This window comes from Mastomys coucha, unplaced genomic scaffold, assembly GCF_008632895.1.
Source record: "Mastomys coucha isolate ucsf_1 unplaced genomic scaffold, UCSF_Mcou_1 pScaffold3, whole genome shotgun sequence".
NCBI classification, from domain to species: domain Eukaryota; kingdom Metazoa; phylum Chordata; class Mammalia; order Rodentia; family Muridae; genus Mastomys; species Mastomys coucha.
Window position 1 is genome coordinate 43791406 of NW_022196909.1, and position 15565 is coordinate 43806970.

Consider the following 15565-nt stretch of genomic DNA (forward strand, 5'->3'; position numbering starts at 1 on the left):
AAAAAAAAAAAAAAAAAAGAACTTCCTTGGGATCAGGAAGGAGAGGACTGAGTCAACAGCTGCTGAGCAGGACTGTGGGAGGCAAAAAGAGACCCGTGGCCCCATGCCTTACCACCATAGCACCATGTTCCTAGGAGCTGTCTGTACTGAGGCGGAGGACAGCAGCTCCAAACAGCCCCTCAGAGGACAGAGTCAGCGCTCAGAGACAGCGAAGGCTTGTCTTTTCCTGTGGTGACAAGGTCTCACTATGTAGCCCAGGCTGACCTAGAACTCAATATGTAGACCAGGCTGGCTTCAAAATCACAGAGTTTCACCTGCCTCTGCCTCTCAAGTGCCGGGATTAAAGTCATATGCAGTTGGTTATGCCTGGTTTCTAAGTTAAATCTTTAAAACGCTGTTCCGCCTGTTAAATCTGTGTGTTCCAGGACCCCATTCTTGAGACAGAGACCCACGCAGCTGCAGTTGGCTCCAGAGCTTCTTCCTGCCCTTGGCTGAGCTTGCAGGCTGGCTATGTTCCAAACCCTGGCTTCTTTTCTCTTTGCCCCCCTCCACCTGCACTTCCACCCTCAGATCCAGCACAGCACAGTTGCCTCTAACTTCCAAGGCTGGCCTTGCTCCAGGCTTCCTAAAATGCAAATCTGGTCATGTGATTACTGCCTCTACCCAAATCCATCCCCAGCCATCAGCCCACCCCCCACCTTCCTTCTTCATTTCCAAAAGCACACACCCGCAAACCTACCACCTGGTCTCCATTCTCTCCCACCACAGGTCCTACCCCTCCCTAGACACTCTGCCCACCCTCTCCCTTATTCTGTATGCATGGCTAGCTATGAGCTGCATCATCTATACCACCTAGAACTCACAGAAATCTGCCTGACTTTGCCTCCTGAGTGCTGGGATTAAAGGTGTATGCCACCATACCCAACCTCTTATAAAAGTATTTTAGACAACTTGCTTTCCAAAAATAGTCAAAGAGCCAAGGGACTCACTCAAGTAGATAACCCCCCTTTGGCTGTGCTGGATGGAAAGGGGCTCTGCTGTGAATGGCACTGTGGTCACAGGGTAGCCAGACCTTGAATCCAACAGTATATTGACAGTTCTCCATGAAAATCAGGTCAGTCTAGAAGTGACTATGTCATACAAATGGCTGGCCCTGTACTGCTTCCAACAGCTCTCGCTGGACACTTTCCATGTGGTTCACCACAGCTGGGAGACAGTTTTCCACGAACATCTTCAAGTCTCACTGAGGAGGCTTCCTAGGCAAAACCCTGGCTAAAAGACGATGGCCGATGCACACACGAGGGAAGTCAGGGACAGTGTAACAACCCAGAGATTTAGTCTTTAAAGCGCCTGTTCTCCAGAACAGGGTACTGGGGAACCTCCCAAAGCAGACCTGCCCACCTGCAGTCCCAGTGTGTTTATGGTTGTACTCAGTGACACATCACTGTGTCGTACTCCCCTTGGTGGGGACACTGGGCCAGTATTTAGTACCTACACACACTCCCAGCCTCATAATCCCCTTTCCTGAGACAACATCTGTCTTTTATCACAGAATCCTGGGATTGGGATACGAGAGAACAGAGTGATCAAGAGACCTGTCTCCAATCTGAACCCATACACACTCACACATACTACGCACTTTCCCGCTACTGTAGGGGCGGAGAGGGAATGTTCAGTTGTCATCCTTCATCCTAAGGGAATGTTCAGTTGACATCAGGCATCCTAAGGCAGCTGCATGACTCTCACAACCCACACACGGAGTTCAGCTCGGCAGTCGCTCTTCACTCTTCCAAGAATAGAATGGTCACTTCCTATAGACTCTTGGCCACAAAGCGTGCCTGACAGGCCCTGCAGAAACATCTACAGAGAGTTCCTTGGAGCAAACAAGTGCTGACAGACGGAAGGGCCTACTTTGGGCTAATGTAGGGAAGGACTGAATATGCTGGGGTGGCTTTTGTCTTGTTTTTGCTTTTTTAAGACCAGGAGATTCCAGCAGGGGAAGGAAAACACAAGAGCAACTAGAGCCAGGCTTCCCATGACAGAGAACAGGGGTGGGTTCAAGTGCTGGGGAAATGGAAATGTTAGTGTGAATGCACGTTTTTTTTTTTTTTTTTCCTGAGACAGGGTTTCTCTGACTGTCCTGGAACTCACTCTGTATACCGGGCTGGCCTCAAACTCAAAAATCCGCTTGCCTCTGCCTCCCAAGTGCTGGGATTAAAGGTGTGCGCCACCTCTGCCCAGTGGAATGCATGGTTTTAATGCAGAGGGATACAGCAGTAGATATCCATGTGTGATTATATATATACCCCCACACATACTTGTTCCACCCACTGAAAGGGACAGTACCAACAGCAATGGATGCTTAGCAGGAATATGAGCCTAGAACTTGTGCTCCAAAATGTAGGGGGCTGGGGGTACTTCAAACTTGCAGGAGCTTCCCTAGGCTGACTGGAACTGGAGTGAGAGGCTGTGGCCAGTGCTGCTGTTGGCCACCCCTCCTAACTCTGGCCAGGCTCCTCTGATCCCCTTCTCAGCAGGGCTCCAACTGTGGCTGTCAGGGTAGTCCTGCCTTTAACAAGGGACCTCAGTCATGTAGATCTGGCTGGACTACTGGCACCTGAACACCTACGACAGACATCTAATTAAACACACCATCCCCGGGAGCTGTCTGGTGACCCTGGCCTGCCCTCAACAAGAACCCTGTCACATCATGTCACATGCCCCCCATCCATGCTATCTCCTACTGATTTTCTACCCAGATTTGTCGGCAAGTTCTTTGCCAGAGTGCCCACAAATGGCCTCTAGTCCGATTCTCAAAGGGATTCTCATTCCTGTTAGAAACCTTGTAGGTAGGTACCCAGTATTTACTCTCCACACCTCTGTCAACCTTCTAGCCTTCCAGGCTCCTGCTGAAGTCTATCCACCTCTGCTTAAAGCAACCAAAAACTTCTCTTCAAATTCTTCCTACAAACAAGATCCATCCTGGATTTTCCATCCAAATTCCTGCTCTTGAGCTCTTAATTTCCATTCTCCAGCTGTGCTGAGAGCTGAGCCAGTCTCCTTCCCACTGTAAAGTTACCTGCTTAGTCCCTGTGCCTGTTAGGATGGCCCTGAAGTAAATCTGCCTTACTGCTTTTAACAGGGCCACTGGGTGAGGTTTTCTTTGGTAATAAGGGACAAGGGAAAGCTCTGAGAACACAAGAGTTCTAAGACAGAACTACATTGTGATACCAGCTCATTTTACTACAAAAAAGAAAAAAGAGAAAGAGAAAGAAAGAAAGAAAGATCCCTTGCATGTTTGTTCTCACTCTCTCTCTTTTGCCCCCCCCCCCTTTTAAATCCAGGCTCTGTGTAGCTGACTTGCTCTGTAGACCAGGCTAGCCTCAAACTAGAGATCCACCTGTCTCTGCCTCCCAAATGCTGGGATTAAGACAAGCACCCATGCTTTTGGATTTTTTAGTTTCCAGAACTATTAAGTCAAATAAACTTTTTTTTGTTTTGTTTTTTGAGATAAGTTTTCTCTGTGTGGTTGGAGCTGCTCTGTAGACCCAGCTGGCCTTGAGCTCAGAGATCCACCTGCCTGTGCCTCCCAAGTGCTGGGATTAAAGGAATGTGCCATCACCACCCAGCCTACATTTTATTATTTATAACCTTCCTATTCTCAAGTGAGAATAGGTGGAGCCTTGTTGAAATAGGTGCCTAGAGGCATGCCTTTAAATGGTGTAGCTGGTCTGATCCCTTCCTGTCTCTCCTTACTGGGTGCCATGAGATACACAGTTATCCTCCACCATGACCCTTGTGATGTTTGTCTTGCTGTTGGCTTAAAAGGAATGGGCAGCCAACCACGGGCTGAAACCTCTGAGTCTATGAGTCAAAAATGTTTCCTCTCGTTACGTAAGTTGTGTATGGTAAGTATCCTGCTGCAGTGATGAAATTCTGACACAGAAAACTGGCACCAATAAGCTGGTGGATATGGTGACTACCTGACCAGCAGCCTCTGGATCTTGTTTATAGGAGGGGTTTGGAAAAGCCCAAAGATGAGGGTTAGAAGGTTTTGATTGATTTAGGTGGAAGTGGATAAATGATTTCAGAGGGAGCCTGGAAGGCCAGAAGGTTGACAGAAATGTGGAGAGTAAATACTGGGTGCCTACAAGGTTTCTAACAGGAACGAGAATCCCACTGAGAACGGGACTAGAGGCCATTTGTGGACACTCTGTCAAATCGTGTGGGGCTGAATTGAAGGCAGATGGCCTAATTCATCTTGTAGAAGGAATTCCCAGTTGGTGATGTGCTTTTGATTGGTGGGTACTTCTGGACAAGTTTACAGTGGAAATCGTGGGCAAAAAGTAGAAGAGAAAGATTTGGCAAAAACAGTTTAGACACAAAAGGAGCTCTCTTAGAGTTACAGACAAGAACATAACTGTAGAAAAGACTAGAGAGATTAAAAAGAAGCCAAGTAGTGTGCACCAAGGCAACAACAAAGATGGGGTGAGGTCACCTAAGAAATCTGCCACACACCTCTGTGCACCTCCGCACCCCTCCCCCAGGCGTAAGGATGTAAAGGCATAGATTCATTTGACTTTCCCCTAAGAACAGAGCGCTTCTGGGACTTTGCTGTCCTCTACAGGAATCAAGCTTTGCAACCTGACAAATGCAAGATTTACAGGGCCCTGCACAGAGACTTGTACCCAGTCCTCAGAGGAAGGTCTAGGAGCCCAGGCGAAGTGTCATAGGGCTGGAGTCCCTGCAGGTAGGCTTGAGTGCTCTGGGAGACTCTGAGCATTTACTGACATGAGATGGGAGACCCTACATGTGGGAGACACTGATGATGCAGAATCCCTGTAGGGAAAGCTCCAAGCAATGAATGGAGCCAGCTTACCAATGAGGACTGCAAGCAGCAGATAACAGCCATAGAGCTGTGGAGTGGGAACGTAAGGGTTCTTTGGAAAGTCGGATGGATGGTGTTTTGTTGGGGCAAACTTGTGAAAGTGGACCCAGGTGTGAAAGGCTCAGGCAGACTTGTGAAGGAATGTTTAGCTGAAGCAGACACAGTGGAGAAGTAGTACTGTTAAAGTGAGCATGTGAAGGGACAGGTGATGAAGGATTCTTTGCTAATGACACACATGTATTGGTCCACCTTACACTGCATAGTTGAGCTGCATTTGTGAGGACTCCATGGAGAGAAATGCACCAAAAATCTTGTGGTGGTGAGCTGCTTCCATGGGCTTGGGCTGACTGGCAGTGATGTCGGCGGAGACAGACGCACGTGCTGCGGCAAGGCACATGGAGGACATGTGATGTTTGGAGGGTATATATAGGACTCGACAGTAATGAAGAGAGGACATGGCTTGCTGGTTCAGCTAGCTGTGCAATGCTTGTGAGTCTCCAGTCTTTGCTGATCTTGGCTTTCCTGAACTTCTGGTGTTCCTGTTGGTCCCTCCTGCTGACTCGAGCTGAGGCTACGCCTGGCTGTCTCGGCTAGGTCATGTCACCACGTTGCTCCCCTGACTCTACCAAACTGGACTGCTGGTGTATCTGTGAAGTGTCTGCGAGTGGATCAAGCTGCCGCTGCTGTCCTGTGAACTGAACTGCTGATTTCCAGACAACACAGATGAGAGTTGCTCTAAAAAACCTTTCTAAACAGGTCCACTTCTCCTGTTTCCTCTCTTTCCCACTATTTCTGGTGGGTGATAGGCTAACAGGGAAATTAAAACATTTAAGAACCATCATTAAAAATAAGACTTAAGCTGGGCAGTGGTGGCGCACGCCTTTAGTCCCAGCACTTAGGAGGCAGAGGCAGGTGGATTTCTGGGTTCGAGGCCAGCCTGGACTAGAGTGAGTTCCAGGACAGCCAGGGCTATGCAGAGAAACCCTGTCTTGAAAAACCAAAAAGAAAAAAAAAAAGACTTAAAAAATCCTATTGTTACTGAGCTGCCCGAGCCCTTTCCTGGGCCCATCAGGACACCAGGTGCCTAGGTATGGCACACGCCTACAAGGTTTAATATATCTCAACTAGCTCTCATTCTTGCTTTGATCTTTAAAGTCTTTAAAGAGCTTCTTGAAACTTCAACCTGATGCTAGCACACCTAAGACCTTTCAGGGACTTGATTAGCCACAAGATGAAAACTATTATTCTAAGCATATCCAGTGATGCCTGGGCCTTGATTTTCCCTTCTCCCTGACCCATCCAGCTGCTTCAGGTTTCTTGCAGGCTCCACCATATCTTCTCCCAGCCTATGAACAGTTTCCACTTCTATGTAGAATGGCTTCTCCAGACTCTCTCTGTCATGTCACTGTGGAGTCACCCCTGACCCCTCACCAGCTGCTCTGAGCAAAGCACGCTTCCCTTTCAGTCCTGACCACAGCTGCAATAAACCACTTCTTTTCACGGGTAACTGATGAGCTCACTTCCCTCCAGGCGCAAACTTCTGTGCCTACCAGATAGGAACTTGAGCTGCTTCTAGTCCTCCCCACATTCCAGCCACCTGCGGTACTCCCACTGCTGGGTATACAGCAGGAGCTCAATTATTTAGTGAAGTGACTCCTGAAATCTGTACACGACAGGAATGATTTGTTCTACGAAAATTCCATAGAACGCACTCATCTGTGCCTGGAGCCTGTTCCAGACGCTCTCTACCTGGAAGGTCAGCTGAAACCCTGCTTTCTTCATACATGACCCACAGCTCCCCAGAGGGACCCTCTCTACCTGGAAGGTCAGATCATGCATGACACACAGCTTCCCAGAGGCACTGCCGTCAGTCAGCACATGCTGCTCCCTTTTATTATACATACATGAATGTTTTGCCTGCTCGCACATCTGTGTACCATGTGTGTGCCTGATGCCTTCAGGAGCCAGAAGTGTGCACCAGATCCCACAGAACTTGAGCTGCCATGTAGGTGCTGAGAACAGACCTCGGGTCATTTGGAAGAGCAGCCAGTGCCCTTAACCTCTGGGCCATCTCTCCAGCCCCAATGTGATATGGTCCTTATTTGTCACCTTCAATCTATCTTCCATCTCTTTTTTAAAATTACTTTTCTCTAATTTCTTCTTAATCAAATTTAACATGCACAAAATCAGATTTTCCCTCTTTGGATTAATTTTACTTTTCTTTTGTCTTAAGCTGAAACTTCGATCTGCTTGCTTTCTTATTTTCTAGTAAATACACTTGTGGATTAGTTTCTCGAGTACTGTCTCTGCTTTATCCTGGAGGGATGATGTAGTTATTCATTTGTAAGCCAGAAAACAACTATAGTTATCCATTTATTCAGAGGCAGAAAATAGCGTTGTTTTTTTAGACCAGGTCTAACTGTGTAGCCCTAACTGGCCTGGAACTCACTGTGTGTCTTGGTCTCACTGAGATTAAAGGTATGCCCCACCTCACACGGAGAGTCTCTAAATCTCCTCTTAATTCCAAGAAACACACACAAGTTCTACAAGTAAACATGAAGTTCCCACACCGGAGCCTTTAGCTTCCCTTTCAAAGCCCTAACGAGGCTGAATTACTGTGCTCTCACGTTCTCATTCATAGAATTGTTCAGGGTTTTGTTTTTGAGAACAGGTCTCGTGGCTGAAGAGAACCTTGAACCCCCAACGCAGCCTCCACTTCCTAGAGCTGGAATCACAGGCAGATGTTATCATACCTGGTCTCTCCTTTCTCCGTTTTAGGAGACAGGTCTGTTTTTGAGACAAGATTTCACTGTGTAGCCCAGGCTAGCCTTGAACTCACAGCAATTTTCCTGCCTCTGGCTCTTAACTGCTAAAACCTGGCTAGGATTTAATTTTCTGAAACTTGAGGGTTTTTTAAATCTTTTTTTTTTTTAAAGATTTATTTATTTATTATATGTAAGTACACTGTAGCTGTCTTCAGACGCACCAGAAGAGGGCATCAGATCTCATTACGGGTGGTTGTGAGCCACCATGTGGTTGCTGGGATTTGAACTCATGACCTTCCGAAGAGCAGTCGGTGCTCTTCCCCGCTGAGCCATCTCACCAGCCCGGTTTTTTAAATCTTAACACAGGGCTAATTTTGCTAAGTGTTTAATGTGATAAAGACAATCTATATTTTGTCAGACACAAATTTCAGCCCATGTTTATTGGTTCATTTGTCATTGTTTAAATCCTCTGTATCAGCAGTTCTCAACTGTAGACAGTTTTGGCACCCAGGGGAAACCTAGCAATATCCAGAGATATTTCCGATTAGTGAAGCAAGGGAGATCCTGACAGAGTGATCTGGCTAATGTCCCTCCTGCTGACACTCTCACTCTTTGAGAACTACTTGGTCACAGGACTGCTGGGAGTCATAGGAGATCTCTCTCGCTCCACCCACTCTTCTGGGAGATGTCTGTCTCCCAGTGTATGTATGTTAGTTTACTTGCTATAATCAATTTGGGTCAAGATAATATGAAACATATAAAGTTTAACATTAGTATTGACACTGAGTGACACACAGTGGTCCTCAGTTCTTTTCTCCTCCATCTATCACTGACACCAGGAGTTGGTCTTGCCTGGCAGCTGCTCCTGGCAGGCTGAGTTTGCACCCTTGTTTCCCAGTCTTAGGTGCCTTATGTAGCAGCAGCTCGTTTGGCTAGATGTCATCTTTCTGCTTAACTTGGAGCTTTATCAGATAAGAGGTTGAGTCCCTTCAAAGTAATTGTGGTTCCTGATATTTTGGGCTTATGCCATCTGGTTTTATTTCTCAATTCTCCTTTGTTAAAAAGCTTTTTTTTTTTTTCAAGCCAGGCAGTGGTGGCACATGCCTCTAATCCCAGCGCTTGGGAGGCAGAGGCAAGAGGATTTCTGAGTTCGAGGCCAGCCTGGTCTACAGAGTGACTTCCAGGACAGCCAGGGCTACACAGAGAAACCCTCTCTCGGAAAAAAAAAAAAAAGTTTTTTTTCTGGCTGGGCTTGGTGGAACATGACTTCAATCCCAACATTTAGGAGACAGAGGCAGGCAGAGCTCTGTGAGTTTGAGGCCAGCTGGTCTACAAAGTGAATCCAGGACAGCCAGGGCTCTATTACACAGAGGAAACCTATCTCATAAAAAACAAAAAATATTTTTTTCTGTTTGGTCATCCTGTATGTGTGGTATGTTCCCTGCCCTCACCTATCGTCAGTTATCAACTGGTTATTTTCACACTACACTAACTAAAGTCAATAGCAACCCTTCTAGCCCAGTTGGTTTCCATAACGACTCTGCATCATCAGTTACACATCAACATGTTTGTTTACAAGGCAGGCGTGCAGATGTTCACCTGCATTCCCAGCTACCCAAGAAGCTTCAGGACGATCCCTTGTGTCTAGTGCAAGGTGAGCCTGGGCAACATGGAAGTACACGGTGCTCAAGAGGGCTTATATCTGTGTCTCAGAATCTACATGCAGTTCACAATCGTGTGTAACTCCACTTCCAGGGGATCCAGTGCTATCTTCTGACCTCCACAGGCCCTAGGCACATATGTGGTACATGTAAGTACATACAGACATACAGACATATATAAATACATACAGACAGACAGGTAAAAACACTCATACACATATCTTTTAAAAAATATCCACTAAAATGTACAAGAGAACAGTTTTCAAAAAAAGTTGAATCAGGCTGGTCTCTAACACAGGCTGGTAGGTCTGTCTGTCTGTCTGTCTGTCTATCTCTGTCTCTCTCTCACTACCCCTTAGCTATAGGACTGTACAAATATAGGTTCCACCTGAATGGACAAACACACACAGTCACAAAATAACCCCTAGCTCTAGGGACACATACAGGCCACAACTAACCAAAGGCAATCTGTCTCCACCGGGTTCTCTGTGTAACCCTGGCAGTTCTGGAATACTTAACTTTTCACCCACCTAAAATATTCATCAACTCAGGTGGTGACGCCTCAAGTCACTGGATAGGCTTTAGTCCTGTGGTCCTTTCCACCTGCCACAACCAACATAGGACAGCTCCCCCAGTGCTACCTGCTATCAAAGTCAGCCTCAACCACTCCAATCTGGAAAGGCTGGATATTCTAGGCAAGCTCAGTTCTAGTGTCTGCAGAAAGCAAGATCAGCACTAAGAGACAGACATGACAGCAGAAGGTGGCTAAAGATAGCACCCGAGAATGCTGGACTGTCTCGACATTTTTCTTCTATTACTAATCCTCCTTACAAATTGATGGTCCTTGTCCAAACTAAACCCGCTTTTTCTTTCTTTCTTTCTTCCTTTTTTTTTCCTTCTTTTCTTTTTGGTTTTTCAAGACAGGGTTTCTCTGTGTAGCTCTGGCTGTCCTGGAACTCACTCTGTAGACCAGGCTGGCCTCAAACTCAGAAATCCACCTGCCTCTGCCTCCCAAGTGCTTGGATTAAAGGCGTGCGCCACCACCACCAGGCCTAAACCTGCTTTTTTAACACACCTGAAATGCCAGGATACTCTAACTGGCAAAGGTCTGTCTTCAAAGGGACACCTTCTCCAGGAGCTTTTTAGGGAATTAGTCACCCAGCACAAAGTCAAGGGAGTTTTGTTGTGTAAGAAATCTCAAGTGGGGCTGGAGAGATGGCTCAGCAGTTAAGAGCACTGGCTGCTCTTCCAGAGGTCCTGAGTTCAATCCCCAGCAACCACATGGTGGCTCACAGCCATCTGTAATGAAATCTGATGCTCTTTTCTGGTGTGTCTGAAGAAAGCGACAGTATATTCACATATTTAAGATAAATAAATCTTAAAAAAAAAAAAATCTCAAGTGACTGGGGCTCATAAATCACAAATAGCCAAGGTTCTCATCCCCCAGAACAGTAATGGCCAGTCAATAAGTAATTCATCTGAAGGAAAACATCTGCCAAGAAATCGCTTTAGGTTTCAAACAAAGCTTGAGAATGTGCCATTTAAAACTTAATATCCAAATAAAATCAGATATTAAACCTTATTAAAACAAAACCTGTGCCAGGCACAGTGGCACACTTGCAACCCCCCACTCAGATAGCTCAGCCTCATGGGAGGCTCATGCAGGAGAATGGCTGGCGGCAAGCCTGGGCTACACAGCAAATAAAAATAAAAATGTACAGAATCTAACTAAAGACATAGCAAAACTCTAATAAGACACTGTGTTAGTCTAAGACGGTGAGTGCTGGCGTGTACGTGACAGCACGAGTATGCAGGCCAGTCATCTTCCCTTTTGTCTGCTGCTGCATTTGCCAGGCAAGCTGGCCCAGTCTCTTAGCCTTCCATCTCCCGGGAGTGCTGGGACTGACAGATGCGCTCCCACAGCAGGCTCTCTGTGGGTCCTGGGGATCTGCACTTAGGGCCCTACACTTGTGCTGCAAGCACTTACCCGTTATCTCCTTGGCCCTGGCAACAGACATTTTATGGGTTTTAGAATTTGATTTGAGCTATTAAATTCATAATCAAAGCTTTAAGACTCTGTGACTATCACCGACATCAATACAAACTGCCACCCAACACCTGCATAATGTCCTTGCTATCAGAGCAGTGAGACGGTCCTCAGACACAGATGGCAGTGGTGGGGTCTTTAACACACACAGAGTCCCGGGTCCAGTCCCGGGTCCAATCCTGGGCACAAGGACAGCGACCTGAACTCTTCCAAGCCAAGCACCCTTTCCCTGGGACAAACTTTGTCCCTCAGGCACTGCCAGTGCTGCTCAGGGACATCGACAGTGCAGTGTAGAAAGAGGCCCAGCAGGCCCTTCTTCCAGCAGCTGCCTTCCCACACCAGATTCCCTGTCAACCCAGCTAGTATCATGTTGAGTGGATCAGAAGAAAGCTAGTTTTCAGATGGAAAACACAAAGTCAAAAGTCAATGCTCAAAGGCCCTGATATATCAGACATAACCATAAGATATTTAAAAAAAAAAACACTGTGACACTTAACATTTTTTTAAATCAAATTTATTTTTTTATTGTATGTGTGTACAATGCACAGCTAGTGTGGAAGTTAAAGGGAAGCTAGTAGAAGTCATTTCTCTTCTTACACTACGTGGGATCTGGGATGGAACTGAGGTGGTCGAGCTCGGTGGCAAAAAACTTTCTTTACCTGCTGAGCCATCTCTCTGGCCCAACTTTAAATTTTTAAAATAAGAAACATTTGTTAACATGCATAAAATTATATGATAATGCCAGATACAGAAGTACTTTTAACAATTTATATATAAGTTGCACACAAACCAGATTCGAAAGTGGGCGAAGAAAGAAATTTCTTCAAAGAAAACACACAAATGTCTAATAAACCCATGAAAAGATGCTCAGCACCACTAAGCACTAAAAAACACAATTTGTACAATAAAATGTCATCTCATACACAAGGACAACCACACAAAAAACTGATGCTAGAGTGCAGCGCAGTGGTAGAGTGCTTGTCTGTTTACAAAGCTCTGGTCTCTCACAAAACAACCAAACACCCAAATGCCAGGATGTGGAGAATCTGGAAACCCCAAGACTAGCACTGCTATTGTGGAGAAACACAGGACAATGGTTCTTTAACCAATACATAACCAACATGATGTGGAAATCTACTCCTGAAACGATATCAAATGGCTGAAAGCAGAACCCAGATACCGACACACTCACGTTCATAGACGCATTACTCAGGATAGCCAACAGACAGACAGCACCAACATTTCAGCAATGGCAGATGAACAAAATGCAGGGCATACATAGGATAGAACTTTATTAGACTTAAAAATATGGAAATGCGGACACAATACAGATGTAATTTTGATAAGTTAAATGAGTCAATCACAAAAAGGTAAATTATTATTATTCCACTTATATGGGATATCTAAAATTGGCACCTTCAGACATATAGAAAATAAACTGTGGTTGCTGGGAAGAAAATGAAGGGGCGTTTGATGTTTAAAAAGGCAGCTCCCAGTGCAGAGGTCAGTGTGTGGATGGTGATGTGTAGGAAGAGAGAGCTCAGAAGTCTCATGTCCATGGCTAAGCCGAAAGTGAGAACTGAGAGAATGTGAGGTGGAGGCAATGTGGTGACTACAGAGGGAGCCCACTGGACTCCTGTTGTCTTATCCCACTGAGCACACGAGAAGGCTTACCTCTATCAGAAGGTGGGCCCAATAACTTATATAGGCCTTTAGGTGACAGGATTACCCTGAGCAGAAATTGCCTTATATACACCTAGCACTGACACCCCATGCTAATCAGCTTACCCTCAAGAGGGGAGAAGGACCTTGTGACTTTACCCATCAGGGTGACCACACACTATCATTCCAGAGAAAGGCCCAAGATGACAATCATCTGGAGTAGGGATGTTGGGAATCGCATCAGGGCTTTGTAAAGCAAGAGCTCTCTCAGTGAACTACCACCCCTACCTAGTGGTTTTCAAGATTCTGCAAATGTTTTTCCTCACAACACCCCTCCCCCGCCCCAAAAATACTCGAAATAAGGATCTACTCCATCCTCTTCCCATGATGCTGTTCCAAGAACCACAGAACATCAGAGAAACAATTGTCAAGCACAGGCCAGCCACCATGCGGAGTACACTGCCTGCCTTCTGGGGGAAATTTCCAGAAACAATAGCTGAACAGCAGGGGCTGTAGCAAGAGAGGTACCCGGCATCCCCTCAGTAATGTAACCCTTAGCAACCTTTGTGGCCAGGCCTGAGTCTGCTTTGCACCAAATGACAGTCCAGTCCAGACTTTGCTCAGTCTACAGTCTACCAGTCAACTTTTTCTACACCCAACACACTTCCACTCTAGACACAACTCAAGACACTTGGTTTCAGCGTAGCTAACTGTAAGGCAGCCTAGCTTACCAAAGGCTGCGGCTAACCTCTCTTATCTTCAACCACTGTTAGGCCACACCACATCAGGACATCCAGGTCTCCTGACTGTCGCATTACTTGAATTCCTTGTCATCTTTGCCAACAAAAAGCCAGATGGTGAAGAGAGCATCCATCCATCCATATTCCTACCAAAGGCAGCTGAATGTACGTGGGTTTCTAACGAGGGTAGAAAGGGACAAAAATAAAAACAAAACATCTACAGTAGCTTCATCGAGGAAGGCAATCAGATCAGGAGATGAGCAGTGCCAGGGTGAGAGATGTCCACAAAGCATTTGAGTTGTCACAGAAACCTCACCACACTCCCAAAGGACGTGGAGGCTCTGCTCAGCCCGGCCGCACAGCGAGCTACAGCTAATCTGGGACTCCAACGAGACTCTCGATCGGCACTTTGGCCCGATACTTTAAGACAGGGTTCTCTATGTAGCCATGACCACCTTGGAACTCACTCTATAGACCAGGCTAAAGAGATCCACCTGCCTCTGCCTCCTGAGTGCTGGGATTAGGGGCGTGCTAGCACCACCCTGCTAGGTCAGATCCTTTTTCCGAGCTATTTCAGTAAGACTGGTACTCTTTTTGACCCTGGGAAAGTTTCAGCTCCTGGATCCACACTTTTGAACTTTGGCAAATCTCTTTTTTCCTCTCAACATTTCTGATTTTAACAATAACGGGCCAGAGTCAAGCTTGTAACTGAATGTTACTACTCCTGTACTGACTTTGTTTCCACAATTCACAATTAGGACTTCCTAAAAGTTAGGATACAAGGCCACGGAACCGTTACTAAATGTAAACTGCGGCCCCCTGAATCCCAGAGCCGGTTGGGGGCAGGGCACGAGCTACCTTCCCAGCCACCCTTCCTCTCTCCATTCTAAAGCACAGGGGACTCTCTTAAAGGAGCATCAACTCCTGATGCCCTGGTGCCGAAGTTCTCCAGGAAGAACCGTACGCCTCAACGGTACCTCACACCAACGGTATAAGACTCAACGCGCTCTTGACAACGGGATGCCCGACACCCACAGGCCACGGGCTGAGAGGGTTTGGGGACTCTCTCGCCTGCCTCACCTGGACACCGAACGAGGAACAAAAAGTGCTAGCGACGCGTTCCCGCCTCAGTCCAATCCTCCCCAGAAGAGAAAGTTCATTTTTTCTAGTGCCACGACAGGAGGCCCGCTTAGGGGCGTGCCCTTCCATCCTTTAGTGGAAAGCACCCACAATCTTTTTAAAAAAAAAAATAAATAAAATAAACTCAAAACAAAACAACAAATAAAGTCACTTCTGTAAGAGCTTCCCCGTCGAGCCGACACCCACGTCTCAGCTCTCCAGCATCCCTGATGTGTGCTCACACTTGTCCCCCCGCGGCCCCGCGCGCTCCCGGGTGGCGGCGCGGTGGGACCGACCGCGCAGGCCGCGGCCTCCGGAGCCGGGATGCGCAACGTCGCCGGGCTCGGCGCTCCTCCTTAGCCGCACCGCTTCCCTTCCCCTGCACACGGAGCAGGCACCGCGGGCCGAGCGCTCGCTGACCAGCTCTTCCCACAGGGCCGCGGACACGCGCGACACACTTGTCACCGTCGGCGGACCCCCACACCGCGGGAAGCCCCACACCGACTCGGGCCGCCGACCCCGCCGCCATCTTCCTGCCGCGCCGAGCCGCGCTGCCCCCGGCCCCTCGGCTCGCCGCCGCGCGCCCCCGCCGGCCCGCGCGCCCCCGCCGGCCCGCGAGCGGACGGTTAAGGCGCGCGCCCCGAGCGGGGCCCAGCGCGGAGGGCCCTGCCTGCGGCCTTCGA

The 15565-nt window shown here is 47.4% G+C and overlaps 1 protein-coding gene across 5 annotated transcripts in view; it reads right to left on the minus strand.

Annotated features, from left to right (window-relative positions):
* Positions 1-15565, minus strand: part of Pknox1 (PBX/knotted 1 homeobox 1) — a 41243-nt gene that overhangs the window by 25261 nt on the left and 417 nt on the right. The gene's annotated exons all lie outside the window — the stretch shown is intronic.